General features: G+C 41.9%; 1 protein-coding gene across 6 annotated transcripts in view; it reads left to right on the plus strand.

Moving 5' to 3' along the window:
• Nucleotides 1-15,320: 15,320 nt before the first annotated feature.
• The window catches only part of LOC127452146 (testis-expressed protein 2-like), a 61,114-nt gene continuing 50,764 nt past the window's right edge, over nucleotides 15,321-25,670 (plus strand). For 3 of the 6 annotated variants that reach the window (XM_051717392.1, XM_051717394.1, XM_051717395.1), the window contains exon 1: nucleotides 15,323-15,520. The gene's annotated coding sequence lies outside the window, so the exon portion shown is untranslated. Of the gene's footprint in view, nucleotides 15,521-25,670 lie in introns of all 6 variants that reach the window. The other 3 variants (XM_051717390.1, XM_051717393.1, XR_007899206.1) reach the window with 2 other exon arrangements.

Below are 25,670 nucleotides of genomic sequence, written 5' to 3' on the forward strand. Positions count from 1 at the left end.
TTCAATATCCCAAGTGCTTTTGAGGAAGAACTAGTCACTTGGTTTGCCACAAGTTGCCAGGTAACTGGCATGAAACCTTTGAAATATATTTGAACTACAGATTGTTTGATTCACTTAGTAGCAAGTAAACTGTAAATCTATAAATCAATGAGACTTGCCTTTAATTGTAATTTTGTTTCCAAAACTGTTTCAGTAGTTCTCAAGTTAATGTAATCCTGCTTAAAGGATAGTGTAAACATTTGTGGCTCGCTGTCCTGGGCGAAGGGCTTGAGGCTCGAGGCTTGACCTGAGCACAAATACCCCCCAATAGATGCCAGAAAACGGGACAGCAAATTGTTGTCTGTGGAGTCTTGTGTTTGAGACAAGACGAAGTATTTTATGATACCTCTTGCATTTGAGACGAGACAAAGTATTTATGATACCACTTGTACCCCCCAAAAAGGAGCTTGGAGCAATGAAATGAGTTTGGGGAAGGGGGAGGCGCTTTTTGAGCCCTGTGAGAGTTGGGCAGAGGTGCCAAAGTATGATAAAACTAGCGGGGTTGCTAGTGGAGGCAGCCTCACACTAGGGTCCACTTAGGGGATAGTCAACTGGGAGGTATAGAATAGGTAAAGGTGAAGAATGGAAATTAGGCGGAAGCACTGAAGAGACAGTGGTGGTTGCGGCCACATAGAAATGAGCTCTGCGAGAGCTGAAAAGCGCTGGAGGGATCGTTACACCCGAACGCAGGGGCCACCCCCCCCATTTGGGCCGGGTTGCCCCCGGATGGAGGCGAGAATCCTAGCCGCCTGGACCGAAACTTAAGTCTCCCTCCAGGCTTGGTGAGTTCGACGGATGGGCCCGTGCAGCGAGCAGCGAAACCCAAGGGACGGAGCACTGCTCCGCTCGAGCAGGCGAGCCCAACCTGTGATCAAATAGGGGCTCTCGTTGCATTCGACCGGGAGAGTCCTCCGAGCTTCAAACGAGAGAGCCCACGATACAAATAAACGTGAATAGCTCACTCAGCGTTCGTAATGGGAGAACCCCCACTTGTGCTGGGGGAGCCAGGCCTGCTCGAGTGAAGGTGTGAATCCTAGCCACTAGGGCAGGTCACCCCAAGAATAGGAGTGGATCCTAGGTGCTCGGGATGACCTCAGCCTCTCCTCCTGTCAATGAGGAGCCTTCACAGCATTCGAATGGGGGAGTCCTCGCTGCACTTCGTACGGGGAGCCCACTATACAAATAAACGTGAGTTAGCTCGCACAGCATTCATGTTCCGAATGGGATAAATCGTGCTCCGGATGGCATTTTTGAAGGGAGAACGATTGTGATATTCATGTTAGAAGATGACTGTAGAAGTTCCAACAAGAAGGAAGTGGGAGCCGGGATTGCAGTCCACATAAGTCTGTTTTTATTCTCAGAACCTTATCTCAAGTTACTCAAGTTACTGCCCAACAAGGGCTTTTAGATGTCACACACAGCTTCAATTATAACAGTCCACATAAACTCAATACAACAACACAGCTTTTCTTTTATATTTGTTCTTTGGGAGCCGGGCTAAATGAGCAAGTGCAGTTACTGCATTCCTGACAAGGTTCAGACTCTCAGTCACCTCTCAAAGATCAAATACACAAATGACCTGTAACATTCATGATTATAACATATCCAGAATAAATGCTCATTATTGCACATGAAAAACATTATGATTACCTTTTGATTATAACAATTGTTAGTGAGTGTGTTGAACTCATCAATAGGCCAAAGAGACAGGGGTAAACCCACCCCTTCACTTGCTTTGAAAGGGACTTTGCTACTGCACAGTGACACAAATCCACAGTTTCACATACACCAATGCGTGAGAAAACACTAGAGACCGGACATCGAAAACAAGCTTTTGTTATGAATCATGGAATACTTCTGCATTCAGGAAATAGGTGGATAGAAGCTTAGTGAAGAGGTCATAGCTGCGCTTTGAATAAAGCACGGCTATTGACCAATCAGAATCCAGGAATGGAACTTTCCATTTTATAAAATTGTTTCAGTGATTTTCCCAGGAGAAGACAGACACATCTCAGGCATGCTATTAATTAAGTCATTAACAACAACTAGTTGTTCAGTTCGGATCTGTAAACACTACATGGAATTTATGAAAATGTGGTTTGTCACTATCTAAATTTTTCAGCAATTAATGTGGTTGTAGAGTGCAGTTTGTCATCTCCGCAAATTACTGAACTGTGTGTTTACGGAACAGGATTAAGCACTAAATAGAGGAGTGGCAACTAAATGCAGTGTGTAAAGCTCTACTTTTCTTTGACCATGTTTACAGTACGTACATTCCACAGAATTCCTCAGATTTTCCACATAATTCAACACAGAAAAAGTGGAAGAAGTCTGCACACAGCTTCAATTATAACAGTCCGCATAAACTCAATACAACAACACAGCTTTTCAGCGTGGAGCTTCTGGATGTGTGGCTCATACTCTTTCTCTCAGTCTGTCATTCCGCTGGCCTTTTAAAGCCTGTCTCTACCGTCACTGAAACGAGACACAGGTGTTTAATATCAACAATCACCAGGTGATGGCTCTTACCGCTTCCTCTCTCTCTCCACTGACAGACACATGACCACATCCCGCTCCACATACCCCCACCGCCCAACTCAGGCCCGGGGCCCCATCCGGCCTGCTAACCCCCCCCTCCATTCCTGGAGAGGAAATCAAGTGGAAGCCCAGATACTGTACTTCCACCCATCTAATTGTGCACTTTTCGGGTTTGCCGTGAGCCCCGCCCACCTCAGCGACCTCAGGACGACTCTTAGATGCTGCATATGCCTCTGCCAGTCATTACTGTATATAATGATGTCATCCAAATAGGCAGAGGCGTATGCGGCGTGCGACCGGAGAATCTTATCCATGAGGAACTGGAACGTGGCGGGAGCCCCAAACAAACCGAATGGAAGAGTGATGAATTGGTGTAATCTGTACGGTGTGGAAAAATTTTTTCTCGGGATAATGGAGTTAAGGGGATCTGCCAATACCCCTTTTTTAAATTCAGTGTCAAATAAAATACTCTACACAGAACCGGACTGACCCATTGCTCTTAGGTACAAGAACAACCGGGCTGGCCCAATCGCTGTGTGATTCTTCTATTACCCCCATCTCGAGCATTGCCTCTAATTCGTCCCGAATCACTTTTTTCTTGTGATCGGGTAAGCGGTACGGCTGACTACACACTACCACTCCTGGTGGGGTCTCGATGTGGTGTTGTATGAGGTTCGTACGACCGGGAAAAGGAGAGAACATGTCCGCAAATTCCTTTTGCAACTTGGCCACCCCCGCGAGCTGGGACAGTAAGAGGTGGTCTCCACAAGGGACCGGGGTGAATAGATCGGCTTTTAACTTTATCTCCGGCCCGAGCTCCGCCCTCTCCGGAACTACAGTTGCCATGGACACGAGGACAGCCTCTCTCCATAATTTAAGGAGGTTGAGGTGGTAAATTTGACGTGCTCTTCCTCTATCCATTCGTTTAACCTCGAGATCCCCGACTCGCCGTGTAACCTCAAAGGGTCCTTGCCACATTGCGAGTAATTTCGAGCTTGACGTGGGTAGTGATACAAGTACTTTGTCTCCTGGTGCAAATTCCCGTAGCTGGGCACCCCTATTATAGAGCCGAATTTGTCTCTCTTGAGCTTGGAGCAAATTTTTGTGTGACAACTGACCCAGTGTGTCTAGCTTTGCTCGAAGATCAAGGACATACTGAAATTCATTTTTGCTTTGGGAAGGTCCCTCCTCCCACACCTCCCATATAACCTCAAGCATCCCATGGGGCTGATGTCCATACAGGAGCTCGAAGGGGGAAAACCCTGTGGAGGCTTGCGGGACCTCCCTGACTGCAAATAATAGGGGTTCCAGCCATTTGTCCCAGTTTCTAGCGTCTTCGTGTACGAACTTACGAAATCATATTTTTCAGGGTTCGATTAAATCTTTCAACCAGCCCGTCGGTTTGCAGGTGATAAACACTGGTGTGAATCGATTTAATCCCCAGCAATTCATAAAGTTCACACAGTGTACATGACATAAAGACTGTGCCTTTATCAGTGAGGATTTCCTTCGGAATCCCCACCCGGGAGATAATTTTGAAGAGTGCCTCCGCAGCACTGCTTGCTGAGATGTTAAGGCACCACTTCCGGATATCACGTTGCATAATCCACCAGGACTAATACAAACCGATGTCTGCATGCTGACTGCTCTAATAGCCTGACGTGGTCCATGTCAATTCTTTCGAAGGGGGCCTCGATTAATGGTAACAGGTGCAATGTCGCTCTTGGGGTGGCCAGTGGATTCACCAACTGACATTCGCGGCGTGCCGCACACCATCTGCGCACATCCCCATGAATGCCCACCCAGTAAAGGCAGGCCATTAACCAGTGCAGTGTTCTTTCTTGTCCTAAGTTACCCGCCTGGAAAAATGTTTCCTGACGGCTCCTCGGGACTAATAACTGGGTTGTATTTTCATGGGTTTGAGTGTTCTGCGTCACTCGATACAACCAGTCCCTAATAATTGAAAAATACGGATATGTGAGGGTGATGTCTGGCTGGAGCTGCTGGCCATCGATTACTCTCACTTGGTCAAAGGCGTGCCTAAGGGTTTTGTCACGTGACTGCTCTAAAGGGAAATCCCCCTCCGGGAACCCCTTCAGGGTGGGAATGTCGGAGGATTCCGCTCCTGCGTCATCCTGATGCTGAGCAGACGTGGACGGCAGTGCCTCCCCAGCCATCGCATCACACATCACACACAGAGATTTCGGTTTACAGGACCCATCCGCACACAATGATTTTAGTAGCCTATTAAACCCCGGCCAATTGGTCCCCAGAATCAGTGGATGGGTAAGGCGGGAATTAACCGTGGCCTCCACTCTATGCTTTTCCCCCTGGAATTGAATAACGGCTGTCACTACCGGATATTTGTGAACATCCCCATGCACACACCTCACCATCACCTTGTGTTTTGCATCCAAAGCCCTGTCATGAACCAAGCCGTGGTGAATTGAGGTTTGATTACAACCGGAATCCACCAGGGCTTGGTATGTACGGCCCTTAATTTTTACTGGCATACGGTACGTCCCTGCTTGATTGGGGGCAGTCTGTGGTGTGTCAGGGACCCGGATCCATGTCTCCACCTCCATTACTGGACACCGGTCTTGGATGTGTCTCGGCTCCCTGCAACTCCAACAGATTGGCCCAGGCTTCCCGACTGCGCTCGTGGTGGTGGAAACATCAACATGGGAAGGGCGATGGAGAGGGGTAGGGGAGTGGGCCAGTGCATAGTGTAGTCCGCGGAGGCGGGGTGCTGGTTTGGGTGGTAACACTCCCTGTTTCCGGGGAGCGGGTATAGGGCGAGAGGGAGGAGAGGGAGGGAGGAGAGGGGGAGGATTAGCAAGAGGGAGAAAGAGAGAGAGATCTGGACTGCTGCTCACCGGCTTCCGGGTAGGCCACCATGTGGGCTTCGGCCATGGTGAGGGATCGGAACTGCTGGCAGTGTTGATCTGGTGTGCAGCCAACCCGTTGCAGGACAGCGGTCTTCAGCTTCATGTAGTCCAGGTGGTCCTCAGCTGATAGTTGCTGTGCCGCGTGCTGGGCCTCCCCGGAAAGCAGCGGCAGCAGGTGGAGGGCCATTGTGTTTGCGGCCAGCCAGAGGCGGTGGCTGACTGCTCAGAGAATCCCACAAATGCCTCCGGATCATCCTGGGGCCCCATCTTTGAGAGTAGCACCTGTGGCTTCATTGCTGCTTCCAGGGCCGCGGTGGAGGATCCACCTGGAGCTAAACAGCTCCGCAAGGCCTGCCAACCCTCAGCCTGCGCTTGGAGGAGTTCCTGAAAATGCCGCTCCTGGGCAAGGAGGGCTTGGTGGTAAGTCTCCTGGATGCTAGCCAGGGCACAGATGACTTCGCCCAGCAGTGAGGTGTCCATGGTGGCCAGTCTTCTTCCTTTTCCCGGGTTTCGGAATCAATGTAGAAGTTCCAACAAGAAGGAAGCGGGAGCCAAAGTTGCAGTCCACGTAAGTCTGTTTTTATTCTCAGAACATTAACTCAATTTACTTCCTAACAAGGGCTTTTACTTGTCACACACAGCTTCAATTATAACAGTCCACATAAACTTAATACAACTACTACTCTCTCTCTCTCTCTCGGTCTGTCATTCCACCGGCCTTTTAAAGCCCGTCTCCGCCTATTAAACATACAGGTGTTTAATATCAACAATTACCAGGTGATGGCTCTTATCGCTTCCTCTCTCCCCACTGACAGACACATGACCATATACCACTCCATAATGACAAACAGAATCGCTGAATGGATCGCACCCTAAATGAGCTGTGCGGCGAGGTAATGAGGCTCACAGGAATCAGCTGTGCGGGAGAACCAGATTGAAACGCTGGGGAGTGTTGGAATGATGATTGAATTAAATAGTTAATCTTTTGTTTCCCTCGCATTCAAATGGAGCTGGGATAGAATTCGAGTAGCATGAGACGGAGCAGCAAACGTTCGATGGACTGTTCTGGATGGAAAGTTTAGATAAGAGAACATATGAGCAGTCATGGAGAGCTGTTTCACATGTATACAGAGCCAAAGCAGCCAGTTTGCAGAAGCAGCTTCACACAGTCGGCCGCTCCGGGTGGGAAATTTAAATAAGAGAACATATGAGCAGTCATAGGGAGCTGTTTCACATGTATACAATGCCAAAGCAGCCAGTTTGCGGAAGAAACTTCACGCTGTAAACTGCTTCGGCGAATGGAGCATAGGAAGAAAGATGTAAAAATGTAACACTTAACGTGGTAGCAGTCAATACTGTAAAAACAAAAACGAGATTGTTTGGATGGAAGAGCTGTTCTGATGAAGGTGAATGCTTTGCAGCCGATGATCCGAGTCACTGCATGGGTCTGTTCGTGGGCAGTGGGTAGGGCTGAATGCTGGAAGACTCAACGCCATGTAGAGGTAAGCGGCTGTTTATATATGCTTACGCTAGCAATGTGATTGGTCAGATTAAATGACCTTGCTCCTCCTGAACCTTGTTTATAAAACTCCATTTATTATTGTGGCATAATCTATGAATCTCTTCAGATAAACCTGCCCCTACATGACACAATGAACTGTGAACAGGCTTGCAAACTGTGCTTGGTCACTTCCTGTCAAAGTGGGCAGTTATTCATCTAAATAATCTGCAAACCGGACCAGATTTAAGGCTGTTAGTCAAAAGTGTGTCTATGTGAGACTAAATGGTCAAAGAAAATTTAATTGTTTAATACTAGTGAAGAAAACTATTTTCTAAACAACATGCTTATATTATTCCAGTTAATTTAGCACAAACAACATACTGTAAAGCTTTAATCACTGAAAAAGCATAGCGTTATACATGCTGCACATTTTAATTTCTGCCTGGAAAACATGTGGAAGAGAAAGAGTTAGAAAGAACATGAGCTTATCGATGTGCATTTTCTTTCATATTCATTCTTGCTGTGAACATCAAAGACTTTCAAAGGCAACCAAGAAAAATATTCCTTCACAGCACACCTGATCAGAGTGCGAGAGATTTGGATTATGATATGCAAATGGGGCTTTGTTATCAGAGCTGACATTCATTATGAAAGCAAGCTTTCTCTCTCTGTCGCCATGCTCGTCGGCCACCCCTGTGCTCTTATTTAAGATCAAAAGGTTACACACAACAAAGCCAGGCCTTGTTGAAAAACCTTGAGCTCTGAAGCTCTCGGCCCTATGTGTGTGTTTTGCAGGGCTGACAGTGTTGAGTGGTCAGCTGACAGCACGGCCATACAGGAAACACCTGTGACATCAACGCACTGATAAGCTTTGCATCCTAAACACTGTTTTCATATACCACTAAGTTGGTAGAGCTTTTGTGTGAATCTCAAGAAAACCTGTCATGAATATTTGGTATCATTACCATAATGCAAATATAATCTCGTTCTCATTACTGTAATATGTAAAAAGTGTAATTATTGTAATGTGAGAATTTTTTTAATTCTCATTACCATAAAGTGGAAAAAACCCATTGTCATTACTGTAACATGAAAATTCTCATTCTCATGAATGCAATGTAAAAAAAGTCTCATTCACATTACTGTAATGCAAAAAGTCTCATTCTCATTAACTTAATGTGAAAAACATCCCATTCTCATTATCATAATGTGATAAAAAGAAAACATATTCTTATTACCCAAATGCAAAAATAATCTAATTCTCATTACCGTAATGGGAAAAAAGTCTTATTCTCATTATTAAAATTAGATTTTTTTTTTTATTACCGTAATACGGAAAAAGTCGTATTATTGCAAAGTGGGAAAAAAAAAATCTTATTCACATTACTGTAATGTGAAAACAATATTATTCTCATTACTTTAACATAAAAAATCTTATCCTCAGTAATGTAATGTAAAAACAATTCCATTCCTAGTACCATAATATACAAAATATCATTATTATGATTGTAATGCAGAAAAAGTCTCATTCTCACTAACGTAATGTGAACAATATCATATTCTCATTACCATAATGCAAAATAAAAAAAATCAAATTCTTATTCTGAAATGTGAAAAAAATGTCATTCTAATGACCGTAATGCGGAAAAGGCCCTTTCTCATTATCGTAATGTGAAAAAATCTAATTCTCATTAATTCCAAAAAATAAAATAAAAAATACTTATGAAAAAAACTCATTCTAATTAATGTAAGATTTCATTTGTATTTACGAAATGCGAAAAAATCTCATTCTCATTACTGTAATGTGTAACAAAGTCTCATTCTCATTACCCCAATGCAAAAAAGTTTAATTCTCAAAACATTAATAAGAATGATTTTTTTCAGTATGTTAATGTGTTAATGAGAATTTAGGGGAAAAATGCTTAATTGTAAGTGAAATAATGTCACAATGCAAAATAAGATCAAATTTAAAGACCAAAAAATAGACTTAATTTATTTTTGCCAAATATGGGAAATATGGGGGGAGGGGGGAATATGACATTTCTACTTCACCCTTATGACATCTCACATGACAACACAGCTTTTATGTGTCCCCCATTCACACACACTCACACATGCACACATCAGTGTTTGAGTTAAAAGCAAGTAAATAGAGGTGACTTTCTGCTTTTGAGTCATCAGCTGGCAGAGACGTTTCTGCTGATGTAGTCTGACATCAACTTCATAAAGCCCTGCTATTAGGGTGAGAGGAGGTGTTCAGTAGTTCTGTTTTCAGTGCATCAGCAGGAGTCTGTGCGACTTTGATCTTCATCACGGCTAAATGTCTTCTGTGAGACAGAGCTATTGGGAGTACGACCAAATCAATTATTAACTCGCTTTCTCTCTCCCTCTTTCCATGGAAGTTAATGACAGCAGGTTTGTTTGCTCTCTTCTCTCTGATCCTTAATGAAAACTCCTAAAATAATGTCTATAGTGACAGAGCAAGAGATTCATTTGATTTCAGCACGAGGGATAAAGTGAGAGTGAACTAAAATTTCCGGAATATGTTTCCTTCAGGTTCTTGAGTTTGATTATGTTTTCAAAGTTTGAATACATCTCATGAAGTACAGTAACATGATAATTTATGCCGAACTCTTCTGGTCACAAAAAACCCATCAAAATTGGTGTATGTAACTATTGCTGGCAATGATAGGCAGACGAAGACGATGATGATGATGTGAAGAACACAAGTGCAGTTTATTTACATCAATGTGAAATACAAAAACTGTGAACAGAAACATAAACATGAACTAGACTAGACTTGACTCGACATGACAAAACTTAACATCCAAACAATGTTATATTAACATTACCTGACCAAGGACCATGGCAAACATGAGGGTTTAAATACAAGGACATGGGTAACCAAATGACATAAACAACCAATGATGAGACTGAACTAATAACAAGATAACTAGATACTAAAACATGAACCAATGACATGACAAGACTGATAATGAGTTAACAAGTCAATAAACCAATGAAAACAAGACACATGAACATGGAGGAAAAACAGGACATCACATGACCAGGAAACCACATGACATGAACAGGAACTAAACTTTCAAAATAAAAGACATTAACACAAAACATGAACAAAACACATAAACGTGACATATCCCCCCCCCACAAAAGGGGCAGCTCCTGACGCCCAAAAACACATGGAGTTCAATAAGGAACTGGGCTCCTTGAGGCGTGGCCTGGCGAGACAGGGCGTGGGGCGTGGCCTGGTGAAAACAGGCTGTGGAGCATGAGACCAGGGTGGAGTCAGTGGAAGGTGGAGCCGTGAGAGGCTCGAGGGGCGGAGCCATGGAAGGTGGAGCCGTGAGAGGCTCGAGGGGTGAAACTGGAGAACTGAGAACCCGGAGAGTAGCCGAAGACTTGAAGGGCCAGGGTGGAACCGGAGGTTCGGAGGACCAAGGCAGGGTCACTTGACATGGCAAACATGGTAACATGGCAAGATGAGGTAGGAATGGCAGCATGGCATAACGTGGCCACTGAGGCTTGCAACGCTGGCTCTGGGACGGACGAGGCTTGCAACACTGGCTCATTGGCCGTGGGAGGCGTGGGCACTGGCTCGTTGCTGAGGCTTGCCTGTGACATGGCATGGAGCAGACTGAGGCGTGACTGTGACATGGCATGTAGCAGACTCAGGCGTGGCTGTGACATGGCATGGAACAGGCCGAGGCTTGGCTGTGACATGGCATGGAGCAGACTCTGGTGTGGATGTAACATGGCATGGAGCAGGCCGAGGCGTGGCTGTGACATGGCATGGAGCAGGCCGAGGCGTGGCTGTGATATGGCATGGAGCAGGTTGAGGCGTGGCTGTGACATGGAGTAGGCCGAGGCATGGTTGTGACATGGCAAGGTGCAGGCCGAGGCATGGCTGTGACATGGCATGGAGCAGGCCGAGGCGTGGCTGTGATATGGAGCAGGCCGAGGCGTGGCTGTGATATGGCATGGAGCAGGTTGAGGCATGGCTGTGACATGGAGCAGGCCGAGGCATGGTTGTGACATGGCAAGGAGCAGGCCGAGGCATGGCTGTGACATGGCATGGAGTAGACTCGGGATCTGGGGCAGAAGGTGGCGCAAGCTCTGCGACCATGACGTGGGACCCTGGCTCGGTGACCATGATGTGGGATGCTGGCTCATCGACCATGACGTGGGATGCTGGCTCGTCGATCATGATGTAGGACCTTGGCTCGTCGACCATGACGTGGGACCCTGGCTCGGCGACCATGACGGTGGACAGCTCTGACATGGCAGTCACTGTAGGAGTGCATAGTTCCTCCTCAGCCACTCATACAGTGAAAGATGAACCACTCAATTGTAGGGCTAAATCAATGAACTGAGCCAGATTGAGGGTAATTCGACCATCAGGCGTCAGGGAGGAGACCGGCTCATTCAGCCCAAAATGGAAAAAATCCTTGAGGGCAATATCATTAAAGTCCACCCTGCAGACCAGTGCGCAGAAGTCCTCTACATATTCCTCCAGGGGACGATTCCTCTGACGTATTGGTGTAGGGGCTGAACTGCTGGGTTCATAGTAGGTCAGGTATTCTGTAACATTTGCTGGCAATGACAGGCAGACGAAGTCAATGATGATGTGAAGAACCCAAGTGCAGTTTATTTACATCAACGTGAAATCCAAAAACCGTGAACTTGACTTGACTTGACTGGACACAAAACATGAACACATAAATATGACAGTGTATTTCATGTACATATTTTTTAGTAATGTACATTGTGATCAAACATTGATTCAAATAATAGTATAAAGCACTGAATTTAACATAGCATACTGTATGTATGGTATCAGTACTTTCCTATATAGATGTTAGATGTTTAGTGAAATAAACAATGCTGGGTAGTAACGGATTACATGTTATCTGGATTGCCTAATCAGATTTTAAAAAATACAGAGCTGATACTAGCCACCAGCCATAATTACACTAAAATTGAAGGGGTACTCCATACATAAATGTCGAACCAATTGCATGAGTGTGGTAAAATTAATTTTAGTTTTGCTAATTGTTTTGTACTGGGCTTCAAAAGTGTACATGAATGCGCTTTTGCTTCTGTGACAACTTTTAAGATGTTGATTCACAAATATAAATGGTCTGATCTGTTACCACACATGGATGGCCTTTGTAATGCCAAAATCAGATGTTTATTGTAAATTGGTATATGTCTCATCACTGTCATGAATGTTATGTTGCTCAGAACTGTACCCAAGGCTTTCACCCACTGTTGCACTTGTGTATATGGTTGAGTGACAATAAAGGGATTTGATTTTGATTTGATTTGAATTGCCAGAGTAAGAACATTTTCAGAGCATTTTTTTCTAGATGCATATCACCCAGCCTGGCTAGTAACTGGATGGGAGACCTCTTAAGGAAAACTACGGCTGATGCTGGAAGATGTATTAGTGATGCCAGCAGGGGGTGCTCACTCATCATTCTGTGTGGGTCCTCATGCCCCAGTATAGTGACAGGGATGCTGTACTTTAAAAAGGCACTGTCTTTCGGATGAGATGTTAAACCAAGGTCCTGACTCTCTGTGGTCATTTAAAATCCCAGGGCATTTCTCGACAAGAGTAGAAGTGTAACCCCAGTGTCCTGGTCCACTGGTCTCTATCCCTCATGGCTTCCCTATATGTATGAATTGGCTACATCATTATACTCTCCTCTCCACTATATGCTGGTGGTCGTTCTGATGCACTATATGGCTGCTGCACACTAGTGGTGGTTGAGTAGATTCCTCTGCTACTATGTAAGCACTTTGAGTGCCAAGAAAAGCACTATATTAATGTAAGGATTTAATTAATTTAATCCATTAAGCAAGTTTTCTTTAATGCATTTAAGCAACATTATGTTTTAGATTACCTGAAAAATGTAATCCAAGAGATTACGTTACTGTCTGCAACTTTAGTCATGTAATTTGTAATCAGTACCAGATTACAAATCAGAAGTAATCTACCCAGCACAGGAAATAAACTTCTGAATTAAATGCAGTAGGCCTATGTTCCTTAAAGGATTAGTTCACCCAAAAATGAAAATTCAGTTATTGTTTACTCACCCCTGTGTTGTTTTAAACCTATATGACTTTCTTTCTTTTTCTTAACACAGCGGGAGAAATTGTGAAAAATGTTGTGCTCAGTGATGTCATACAATAGCAGTTTATGGTGACTACCTTTTCAAGCTTCAAAAGAACACAAAAGTATAATTCAGAAGTCTCAGTGTACTCTGAAATTAAACAGACACATACAAGAGGCTGCAGGCAGCCACAGTCACCCCATGTCCTAACCTGATGGCAAACAGCATGCAATAAAATGTAGATTTTCTACGTGGGTAACTCTGTCCACTGTGAACTGGCAAAACGTTCAAAAAAATAAGGCTGGGCATAGACATGCATTGTGGACTACAAACTCTTCTGACATGTTTAGTAAGTTCTGTTCTCTGTTTTGTGTGCAGCTGTGTTGTGTTCTGTTGTCGCTATTGCTGTGGCGGATCTGTTTTTAAATAAACAAACGCCCCAATGTTGCGAGGGGGCGTTCAAGCGATCATGAACGCTCACAGGATATCAATGGTCAGTGAACATTTTCACTAAATAATACATTAGATTTCGATTTGTTTCACACCAAACCTTACCATATGCTTCCATAACAATCATGAGTCTTATGGAATAATTTATTAGACTTCTGAATTATACTTTTGCTTTCTTTTGAAACTTGAAGAGGTAGTCACCATAAACTGTCATTGTATGACATCACTGAGCACAAAATCTTTTCACAATTTCTCCTTTTGTGTTAAGAAAAGAAAGAAAGTCATATAGGGTTATAACAACACGGGTGAGTAAACAATGACTGAATTTTCATTTTTTGGGTGAACTATCACTTTAATTATCCACTAACTATCATGTCAGATCACTGGAGCATGACGTATAAACGTTGCGTATGCACAAAATGGGCATTGAAATGTGCATAAGCAATTTCCCACGAACATATCGTGATTTCACATGACTCTGACTGACTTTGGCTCGGTAAAACCGACAGTAGCTATAAGACAGGCACTGCTGGCCACATTCAGTAGTCGAACAGATCATTGGAGAGACATGTCTCATCAGAAACAGTTCTGTACAACTGCAAACAGGTACAGCAATGCACATAAAATGTGCTGCCAGCTCCACTTCATCCCGACCCTCATCGCAATGAAACCCCCATTCTAGTCTAATAAAAACATGATGAAAAGTCCATTTGCCGTTCAGTTGTTTTTTTATTTTTTTTATTACAATACCAGTCAAATATAAAATCTTAGTAATCCGATGATATCAGACAATGCTGCACAAAGAATTTTTAATAATTTTCCATTTGTTTCCAGTACTAAATATTTAACTTCTCAGTAAAAAAACACCCGTAAAACGATTTAAAAGGTTTTCTGAGAAGCAAAATTGCCTTGGTTAGATTTATGTCTGCAAAGATAAAAACATTTTGCAAAGGGATATTCAAGTATATTCTTTGAAAACAAGTTCATATCTTAATAAATAATGTGTCTTCATGGTGCAGCATCTAACCTTTGGGCACATGTGACATTTACAGTCTTATCTCTTATAATACAGTTTTTTGTACCGTTAAACGCAGTAATCACGTGTCTGGATGGTGAAACGCATATACGTAATTGTATGCAGATGAGCATATGCATAGTAAAAACAGGCGTTGTACACTCCATATATGGTTATTTTGGGGTGGAGACGGGGTGGGGAATGAATCACGTGCATGTACGCACAATCTTCCGCTAGCTGGGATTTTAAGAGAACTATGCGCAGGTTCTGACGTACGTACGGTTTTATAAATCTGAATTTTTTTTGTGCGTACGCAAAATCTGACTTTTGTGCTTACGTACACTTTTAGGGAGAAATCTAAGCAGTTTTTTATACATGAGGCCCCAGATGTGTAATTTTCTCAAAATAAATTATTTTTTAGATATTTTTTTTTTAAATTATTATTGTTTATCATTTATAAAAATTAAATATATATAAAAAAAGATGTATGTTTCCTTTGTGATTTACGCATTCATCAAAGAATTAAACACATTTTAATTATAATTTAAATATAATATAATATAACATAATATAATATAATATATAAACGTGAGTCCCATCTCATCATCCAGCAGGGGGCGCCTCTATCCTGCGCTTTTGTCCAGGTCAGAGCCCTTCCAGTGGGTCACCAAAACAAACACACGCCCATTGTACCAGACATTTTAATCAATCTCAAAGCGGATTGGATTGAAGAGAGACGTGTATCACTTGGTCGCACGGACAAGAGTGTGATTGCTCTAGTCTGTATTATTTGGACATTTCCTCCTCCGCTCGCTTCCTTGATTCCTTGTTAGTGAATCATAAACAGATAAGATGAGATGTACAGGGACACATCCACAGTGGACATTTAATTGACGAGCAGCAGGACGCTGTGTGTTGTTTTAGAGGCATCTCAGCTTGATGAAGATGTTTACTGGTAAGTTTGCGCTCACGCCCATCATCATGTATGTGTCGTTGCTATGAATCGCATTACTGTCTCCAGACAGACGAGTAACATAGCAACCGCGCTGATATCTGCTCTGTCTATGATTAGATATGAGAACTGTTTAATTTTATTATCTCGACTGCATTTTTACATTGATGCAGTCGCGGATGATTGACAGACAGCTTATGTTTAACTTTACAGAAAAGCACTGTGGTGGTACCATGGTGTAGTGCTGGCAGTCTAATCATGAATGATAATGATATTCATATACCATGGTATTTTCATGGCATAAGATACAATGTCCAAAATGGTATTAGCATGGTGCTATGTCCAAAAACCATAGTAGTACAATGGTACTTCAGGCATATGTTACTGATGGGTAACTGTCGCCATGAAATACTTTAAAGAAGAAGGTACTTCAAAGAATGCTAGGGTATTAAAATGGTAGACCGAGCACAGTTATAACCCTTTTTGCTTTTTGCTATAAAGCACAAATACTGACGAGGATAAACTTTTTTTTTTTTCTCTTTTTTTCCCACATGAGATGCCTTTTTCTGTCTATCAGAAAGCATGTCAAAAACCTTCAAACATTGTATATATTTTCTACAGTTCGAGCTTTTGTAACAACTGTTCCCATGACGGACACTTGTAACACTCATTTGTATTGTGGTAAATAAGCTGTCGGGCCTACAGGTTTTTATTTTATTTTATTTTTTTTTAATTTATTTTTTATATGAACATAAGTGAAATATACTTACACATTTTATACTCTGGGATTGGTTTCAAATATTTCTAATGCTTGCATATGTATCAATTCTTTTTTGTTTTTTTTTCTCCCCAATTTGGAATGCCCAATTTCCAATGCGCTCTAAGTCCTGGTGGTGGCGTAGTGACTCACCTCTATCCGGGTGGCGGAGGACGAATTTCAGTTGCCTCCGAATCTGAGACCCTCAATCCGCGCATCTTATCACTTAGCTTGTTGAGCACGTTACTGCGGAGACGTTGTGCGTGTGGAGGCTCACGCTATTCCCCACAGCATCCACGCACAACTCGCCACGTGCCCCACTGAGAGTGAGAACCACACATTATAGTGACCACGAGGAGGTTACCCCATGTGACTCTACCCTCCCTAGCAACCGGGCCAATTTGGTTGCTTAGGAGACCTGGCTGGAGTCACTCAGCACACCCTGGATTCGAACTCGCGACTCCAGGGGTGGTAGTCAGCGACAATACTCGCTGAGATACCCAGGCCCCGCATATGTATCAATTTTAACACTTCAGCTGAAACTCGTTTCTTGGTTTTCCTAACCCTGATACGAGGCATCATGTGACATCTATCTATCATCCGTCAATTCATCACTGTATAATATGTCTTTCTATCTGGCTTTCTATCAATTAATTCATTAATTAATTTGTCTTGCTAACTTATTTAAGCCTTCTGACTGAATAAAAGCTAACAAAACTCTAGAAGGACCATTTGCTATGCTACCATGTTTATTATGCGACGGGTACAGTTGTCCCCCTCTTATCCACCTTGCATGTTTGCCTGAACTTGTATTCTAGCATGTCCCAAAATATATTAAGTAGACAAATCAGTAATTACAACAAGTAAATTTTACTTTCACGGTCAGACAGGAATAACAATTTATTCGCACTGAAAGAGGTGTTAAAAAAAGGAGTAGGTAATTTTCATCAAACTTAATAATATCAGCATCTCAGACATCATATTGTCAGATTTTCACCATGGTAACAGTTGTTTTTCCAAAATACCATAGTTCTGTTGTAATTTATGAGCCACCACTGTTGAAACAATGAAATAAATATCTTGAAAGCCTCTTAGAATGTTTGAAGGAGATTGCATATTAATTCATTTGGATTTTACAGCAGTGAAAATAACTCTAGAAACTATGGCATTTTGGTAGAAACTACAGTTTAGGCTACAGTACTACTGTATGGTAAATGTTTTGTAAGGGGTAAGTACTTAAAATATGAATATCCAAATAAATACGGTAATAAAATCTTATAAAGTTAATGGAATGACAGAAAACTCTCTTTATTTTATGTACAGAGCTAAGGGAGTTTGTGATTCTCGCAGCTCTAAAAATAGCACTGATCTCTTTTGCATTGCAAACAGATTCAGAAGTGGGAAGGCTGATGATATGTTAATGACCTGTTTCTGCCGTTATTTAATCATTCTTTTTGCAATTTAAATGTGCAAATCATTAAATGTGAATTAAGATACTCTGACTTACCCTAATTTAAGGCATGGCTTACATTTGAAATAGGTTACTTAGGTGTGTTTAGTCAGAGATACTTTAAGACACAGCCAGGCTTATCTCACAGTGAAATCGGAAACAGTAGGTTGACTTTTCTTTAGCTAAAATCAGTTTGTGCTTACCGAAATGCAGAACATTGCCCCCAGTGGCCAAAGCGGTAACTGTTGTTGGGCGTATGCAAGTGTATCTGTCTGCTTCCGGCAAGACGTCAAGAAACACCCACTACACGACACGCCCGCTTCAAATAACGCCCTCCTTGGATCATTCTGTTGGTTACAAGAACTAGTAAAATCCTATGCAATAGCTGTAAAAATAACTAAGAATAACTTTTAAATGACGTCACATATCATATTATTAAACCGAAGATATAAATGAGGAAATTAAACATTTCTCTGTTCTGTTTTCTCCAGTTAGTTCACAAGCTAGCCAGTTAACATATTAGGTTAGCATACCACTGACTTCACCTCTTCATTTTCATTACATTTCTCCTCACGGTCACCACCTAGTGATATGACGGTCTGATTGTATTCAATAAAACTTTTAATTTGTGGTATGTTTAATTTTTTTACAAACTTTTTTTTATGTTTTAATCTTTATGGGTAGGGTTAGGTGCCTTACAGTTAAAAGAGCCAATCACCTTTTAGATACAGACAGGGGCAGACTGGGAAAAGAAAGTTGTTCGCTCGCTCAAAAGTTGTTGAGTGGTTGGGTGGTGTTGCTGGCCCAAAAGTTGTTGGGTGTGGGGAGGGGGGGGGGTTTATTGTTTTGCGGCCCTCTTCAGCCAGTCGCAGCCCGTTCAGGCCCATTTCATGGCCAGCCATCCGGGAAAAGTCCCGGTTCTCCTTATGGCCAGTCCGCCCCTGGATACAGACATTGCCTGTCAATCATTGTGAGAACGTGCATGCGCATTAGTTATGCAGGCTGGTAAAATGTACTTTTTTAGCTTAATCTGAGGTAAAGAAGCACAAATTATGATACCAGATTTGACTGCTGATTTGAAATATGTCCTTTGATCATAATCTTGACCAACCGTTTTGGAGATTTCAGTCTTTCCCCATTCAAGTAGATAGAAGCTGCACTGTCATGACTGGAAATAGCCTCCCGAGAGTGTTTCAAAGATGGCCGACAGTGGACTGACTTGCTAGAAAGACTTTGGGTAGGTGTAGGGTTTTTGCAGGACTCCAAATAAACACAACAAACACAGTGTATGAATGTGACATCCAACGGTTGCAAGACTCAAGCATTTCGCTGGTTATTTGAAGGGGACATAACTTGCAGTGGGCGTGCCTTGTAGTGGGTGTGTCTTGTACTAGTCTTGCAGGATGCAGAGAGACCCTTCTTGGCATATGGGCACCTGTGAGCTGCATTTTCCGAATGAAATGTAAACAGAGGGCGCCAAAAGCGAGTTGTTTTGAGCTGTAAAGGCTACAATTCAGTGAACTGAAATACGTATTTTATAAACTGAAACCCTCAACCCAAACCTAATCATAAGTGGAGTAAAAATGTAATGTTAGAGGGAAAAATGAAGCCTCCGAATCAAGCTCATTACTTATGTAATCGCAATTACTTTCTGGTTTCAGCATGATAAGAGATGACGCTTGTCGGTGAGTCAGCATAATATGGCCAATCCTAGGGTACTGGAACTCTCGGAAACAACATGCTGACTTCCCTTGTGGTCATGTTGACTAGAAATAGTCCCTGACATGGAAACTAAGGTTAATAGTTGATCTCCACAGGTGCTTCATATTGTTTGACATGCTCTCTCTTTCACACAAGTGAAGTACTTTTATTTTCAGTCGTTTGTCCAGTACCTCCTGCAGTGTGGGTGCCGCTCACACCCTAAATTCATTAAAGTTGAATGAGTGTTTGTTTGTGTGTTGAGTGACAGACAGCAGTGCTGTCAGTGACTTGCACACTTGAACCTGCCATATGTAACATGTCACAACAAACAGCCTGAGCTGCACTGAGAGTTTTTAACAGTCGTTAATTTTCATACTGATAGTAAATCACCTAATGTACCTAGGAACTGCTTGTTTTTGCCCACAACAGGACATGTGATAGAGTTTCAACAAACATGTACCGAATTTTAAATCACAGTCTTTTGTTTAGCATGCTTTTGTAATCGCAATGTGTTGTGTGTCTGTGTTGTCCAGGTTGATGATGCCGTATATATGCAGACACGGTTGCAGGTTGAGACTGAATGCGGCTGAGGTCTTGACCTGAGTTCTGTGATTTTGAACTGTGTTCTCATTTGTAATGCTCAGCTCTGTCATGTTTTTCCACATAGGGCTGTGCATTAGCATGATGTAATCGGATATTCACGAGATCTGACAAATACCCCAATGGCGATTCTGTCAAATATATTAAACGGTAGCCCAGTATTTGTCATGTACTAAAGTTTTTAGATACTAATCAAATGATTAAAACGTTAAAAGCATTTATGGATGTGCGAAACCAAATGTTAGGCTACTGCTGCTGCTAGTCGGCACCGGAAGTTAGCAATTATTTCCCAGTTAAACATTTCAATATTTTATTTAAACATTTACATTTTGCTTTATATTTTTATAAAGGCTACACTTAAATCACTGTCATGTTGATGTTACTTTTTGAAATATATTAAGAAATACAAGTTTAAAAGGTGGATATCTGTAGTGTAGCTATACATTTCATTTTACATCAGACCGTGCATGCTTACACTCACAGCGTGCACAGAAAAATGTCACAATGCAAGACGAGCAAAGGATGGGAATGTATTCACTTCGGTGGTGGTGCAGGAATGCCAGATCCACCGGTTCTACCGGTTTACAAGTAACTTCATGCATGTCAGCAATCGAGCAAGCTTTTCAAGTTCATGGATTAACTGCCTCAGGTCCACGTAGATATGTTAAAAAGATGTATGTGTATGGTCTAAGTAGTAAATGGCTATTGTAGGCAAAATATGCCTATTTTGTCCACATTATTTTTACCCTGCCAGTTCATCAAGTTCATCTTTTATTCTGTGAGTGGATGTCAGGTTTTAGGGTTAAGTTTCTCATAGGCCTATGTTTTTCCATCCTGGTTATTTTTTTAACTGTTATTGGCTAACTTTCTTAACCGAACAGCTGTGATATTTTGTAGTAGATTAGGATGTATGTGGCAAAATATGCTCATCTTTTCAGTTTATTTATTTATTTTTTCCATAGACTTGGCTTACCTGTTAGTAATTTTCAACAATGTGCTTATTTTTTAATATGTTAGGTAACTTTTATTTGGTGAATTCCATGTAGAACAGGCTTAGGTTTGCTTTTATTGGTCCTGCAATGAAAATTAATTCAATTGTTTTCAGTAAATATAGCAGTTATACCTATAACCTACATGAATTGTAACATAGATGCTATTGATAAAAACAGCACATACACTGATGAGCCAAAACTTTTTGACCACTCACAGGTGAATTGAGTAATGTTGATCATCTCATGACAAGGCCACATGTCAAGGTCTGGGTAGATTAGATGGTAAGCGAACAATCAGTTCTGGTATTCAACGTGTTGAATGCAGGAGATATGGGCAGGAGTAAAGATCTGAGCGACTTTGACAAGAGCCAAATTGTTATGGCCAGACGACTGGGTCAGAGCATCTCTGAAACGGCAAGGCTTGTGGGGTGCTCCTGTTCAGCAGTGGTGAGTACCTATCGACAGTGGTCCGAGGAAGGACAAACCACATCCACTGGCGACAGGGTGTTGGGCGCCCAAGGCTCATCGATGTGCGAGGGCAAAGAAGGCTATCCCGTCTGGTCCGAACCAACAGAAGGTCTACTGTGGCACAAGTCACAGAAAATTTTAATTATTGTTATGGGAGGAATGTGTCACATAGGGCTGCCCCCTAATAGTAGACCAAATGTTAGTCGATGAGAAGAGTCTTGGTCAACCAAGTTTTGATTGGTCAGTTTGTTGCAGAAAAAAAAAAAACTCCACAGGAAGTGGCAAAGTCACGCAGTCAATGACGGACAGACATGATCGTTTACACGACTGGGCCATACGGTAATTAATTTTGTCGGGCAGGAAATCCAAAGTGTGGGATCATTTCTAGAGGGTAAAGGATGACCCCAAGAACGTAACATGCAAACTCTGCAGACAAACGTTCGACTATCATTCATCGACCTCAAACATGGCTTATCATTTGAAACATATAAGTAGCCTAACGTTAGCCACTTAGCATGGCCTCTCGCTCTAACGTTAGATAACCTAGATAAATATGCGCTATTAGGCTTATCCAAGTGTTTGTGGGGAGTGGGGAAGCTAAATTACTACCTCACTTACTGCATGTTTAACTTAATATGCATTTCTCTCTATAAATAAACTAAATGTTCAGACAGTCTCCTTGCTGGTTTTTCCGACACATTCAGAATCATTACAGCTTTTGCCGGTGTTGCTGCGGCTCACTCCATGTGTGCGCTTGTAAAATGTATATTTTAAAGGCTCATTATTACAGTTTAGTATTATTTCTCTCTAACTCAAACCATTTTCTGATGCTCCCCAATATATATAATATATATATATATATATATGTAATTAAATTAATATCATAAGCGTGCGTCAACTAGTCGACTAATGGCTTAAACTAACGACTTAAACTAACGACTACTAGTGGACTAGGAAAATCTTTGGTCAGGGGCAGCCCTAGTGCCACAACACACAGTTTATCACACTCTGCTGCGTATGGGGCTGTGTGGACTCAGACCGGTCAGGTGACCCCTGTCCAACGTTGAAAGCACCTACAATGGGTAGGACCATGGAGCAGTGGAAGAAGGTCGCCTGGTCCGGTGAGTCCCGTTTTCTTTTACATCACGTGGATGGCCGTGTACGTGTGCGCCATTTACCTGGGAAAGTGATGGCACCAGGATGCACTGTGGGAAGACGACAAGCCGGTGGAGAGAGTGTGATGCTCTAGCCAATGTTCTGCTGGGAAACCCTGGGTTCACCATTCATGTGGACATCAATTTGACACGTGCCACCTACCTAAACATTGTTGCACACCAGGTACACCCCTTCATGGCAATAGTCTTCCCTGATGGCAGTGGCCTCTTTCAGCAGGATAATGCACCCTGCCACACTGCACACATTGTTTGGGAATGGTTTGAGGATTATGATGAAGAGTTCAAGGTGTTGCCATGGCCTCAAAATTCCCCAGATCTCAGTCCGATTGAGCATCTGTGGGATGTGCTGGACCAACATGTCCGATCCATGGCGGCTCCGCTTCGCAACTTACAGGACTTGAAGGATCTGCTGCTGTCTTGGTGCCACATACCACAGGACACCTTCAGCAGTCTTGTAGAATCCATGACTCAGCAAGTCTGTGCTGTTTTGGCGGTACACGGAAGACCAACAGCATATTAGGCAGTTGGTCATAATGTTTTGGCTCATCGGTGTAAATTAGAAATTTCACAGTTAAGGAAATACAGCCTATCTGGAAGACATTATAATAAAATTTCATTGAGGTGAAAATAATGAGATTGATGAAACATCTGTCTTTTTGAAAAACTTTTATTCAACTTTTATTCAACTTGAATTCATCATTCAAGATAAAGAAAAGTTTGCGGGCCATGGAATTAAACCACAATTCAAAGGCGTCTTATTACTAGATAAATGTAGGCAAAAACTGAACCTTTTTTGTGACATAATCTAACACAGATTTTTACAAAAGAAAACAAGCATATTTACATTCTCTGAGGTTAAAGCATTGCAAAATGGAGTATCTATTTGATAAGCTGAAAACCTGTTTTGACTGCTGGTCGCAGACACGCACAAGAACTTGCGGGCTGAAAGAGACATATGGGGAAAGCAAATAATTTGATGCCTGTTCCTGTTGGTGCAGGTTTTGGTCATTTTTTGTTGTTTTTGTTTTTCTAATATTTTTAATAAAATTGATTTGTATTTCTTAGGTTAGGCCTATTACTTGCGTCACGTAGTAATATATTTTCATAACTGGCTCCGCAGTGGTGGCAGGAGGGTTGATGATGTAATCGTTGTATTTTTAATGCTGTATTTGAAAGCCTGTTATTCAGGCTCTGTTTGCTCTATGTCCCTGCAAAAAGTGTTGGTTCATTCCACTAGATGTATTTTATTGTTATCTGAACATTTGTAAATTCCTATTCATATTTCTACAGTACAAGAGGGTTGTAATAATGCACCATATTTGAATATATGCAGGCGCAAATGAGATTGAAGAGCTTTGGTTAAGGTAAAGATTTGAAGAAAATAATGGCATTTGGTCTGTTACACAGAAGCTATCGTATGGCTTCAGAAAACTAGGAAGGAAGCGTACAGTTACTGTCATATGGATTACTGTTATGAAACTCATGGTCCTTTTTGGAGATTGACAGCCCCTGGTCACAGTATGTCTTCATTGTATGGAAAAGAGTAGTATGAACATTCTGCTAAATATCTCCTCTTGTGTTCCATGAAAGAAGAAAGTCATACAGGTTTTGATAGGGTAAGAGTAAAGGGCAGACTTTTCATTTTTAGGTGAACTATTACTTAACAGTTGTGTTGTTAAGTGACAATAAATGGAGTAGAGACACTTCATTCTGAGCATCAGTTTAAGACTGCTGATTTTACTGTCTGCATTTGAGGTTTTTACAGTATATGTTGAAAACACAAGCTTATGAAAAGTGTTTCTAATCTTATGTTCCTCTTTCTGTTTATTTTTTATTTCCCCTCATTTCTGTTCATCTTATATTGAAGGGAGACTTATGATTGTAAAGACATAAAAAAAAACCTCTGTGAGGACATGTCCGATGTAGAAGAGCGAGTGCTTTTAAAGCTATACTATGGTGCATATTCTCTGTCTCCATATTTCTGTGTGTGTGTGTGTGTGTGTGTGTGTGTGTGTGTGTAAATTTGTGTGAACCCTGCCTGTGTGTGACTCAGCAGTAACTGTGTGCTCACATGGCTCAGATGAGATGAATTGTGTGCACACATAAATCTGGGTAAAGGCCACGACTGAGTGCTGTACAGTTAAAGGAATCTCCAGGTTATTTTCAAATGAATGTTTATGTCCCGGATCTGTGACGTGCTGTCGATTACCACAAATAAGATCAACTCAATCAGTATAAATGTGTGAGAAATGTGTTTACAGTAATACACATTCATGGAAGTTTATAGGGCAAGTGCATTGAAGGGTTTAAAAGCTGACATCTGATGCTCATATTTTTGTTAAAGTGCTTTTATTAATTTTTTGTACAAAAAGTGTTTGTGTGTGTGTGTGTGTGTTGTTTGAGCTTAAAAGTTATGTAAATTGTCTTTTCAGCGGTGGGGCTACTTTTTTAGGCATATTAAATTCTGGTGTTACTGATGCAATTCATGTGGGTGGAGTTAGCACCATGTAAACGGTGCTTTATGGATGGTTACATAATTTCCCTTTTTTATGCCCCTTCCTGGTATCCCTGTGTGAATGCCAAGCAAAGTAATTGTTCTTTTTGGCAGAACATGACCAGTGTTCTTCCAAGCTGATGTTGCTCCCACACAATATTTTTGCGTTACCTCGCAATAGTTTGCGTTCTCTTGCAATAAGTTTCACTTTACCTTTCAATAGTTTTGCATTACCTTGCAATAGTTTGCGTTCCCTAACATTAGTTTGTGTTTCCTCGCAATAAATTTTGCATTACCTCGCAATAGTTTGTTTTCCCTTGCAATAAATTTTGCATTAACTTTCAATAGTTTTACGTTCCCTCACAAAAGTTTTGCGTTCCCTCGCAATATGTTTTCTGTTCCCTTGCAATATGTGTGCGTTACCTCTAAATAGTTTGCGTTCTCTTGCAATAAGTTTTGTGTTCTCTCGCAATAAGTTTAGCTTTACCTCGCAATATTTTCTGCTCCCTGGCAATA

This window comes from Myxocyprinus asiaticus, chromosome 14 (genome assembly GCF_019703515.2).
Source record: "Myxocyprinus asiaticus isolate MX2 ecotype Aquarium Trade chromosome 14, UBuf_Myxa_2, whole genome shotgun sequence".
Classification (NCBI taxonomy): Eukaryota; Metazoa; Chordata; class Actinopteri; order Cypriniformes; family Catostomidae; genus Myxocyprinus; species Myxocyprinus asiaticus.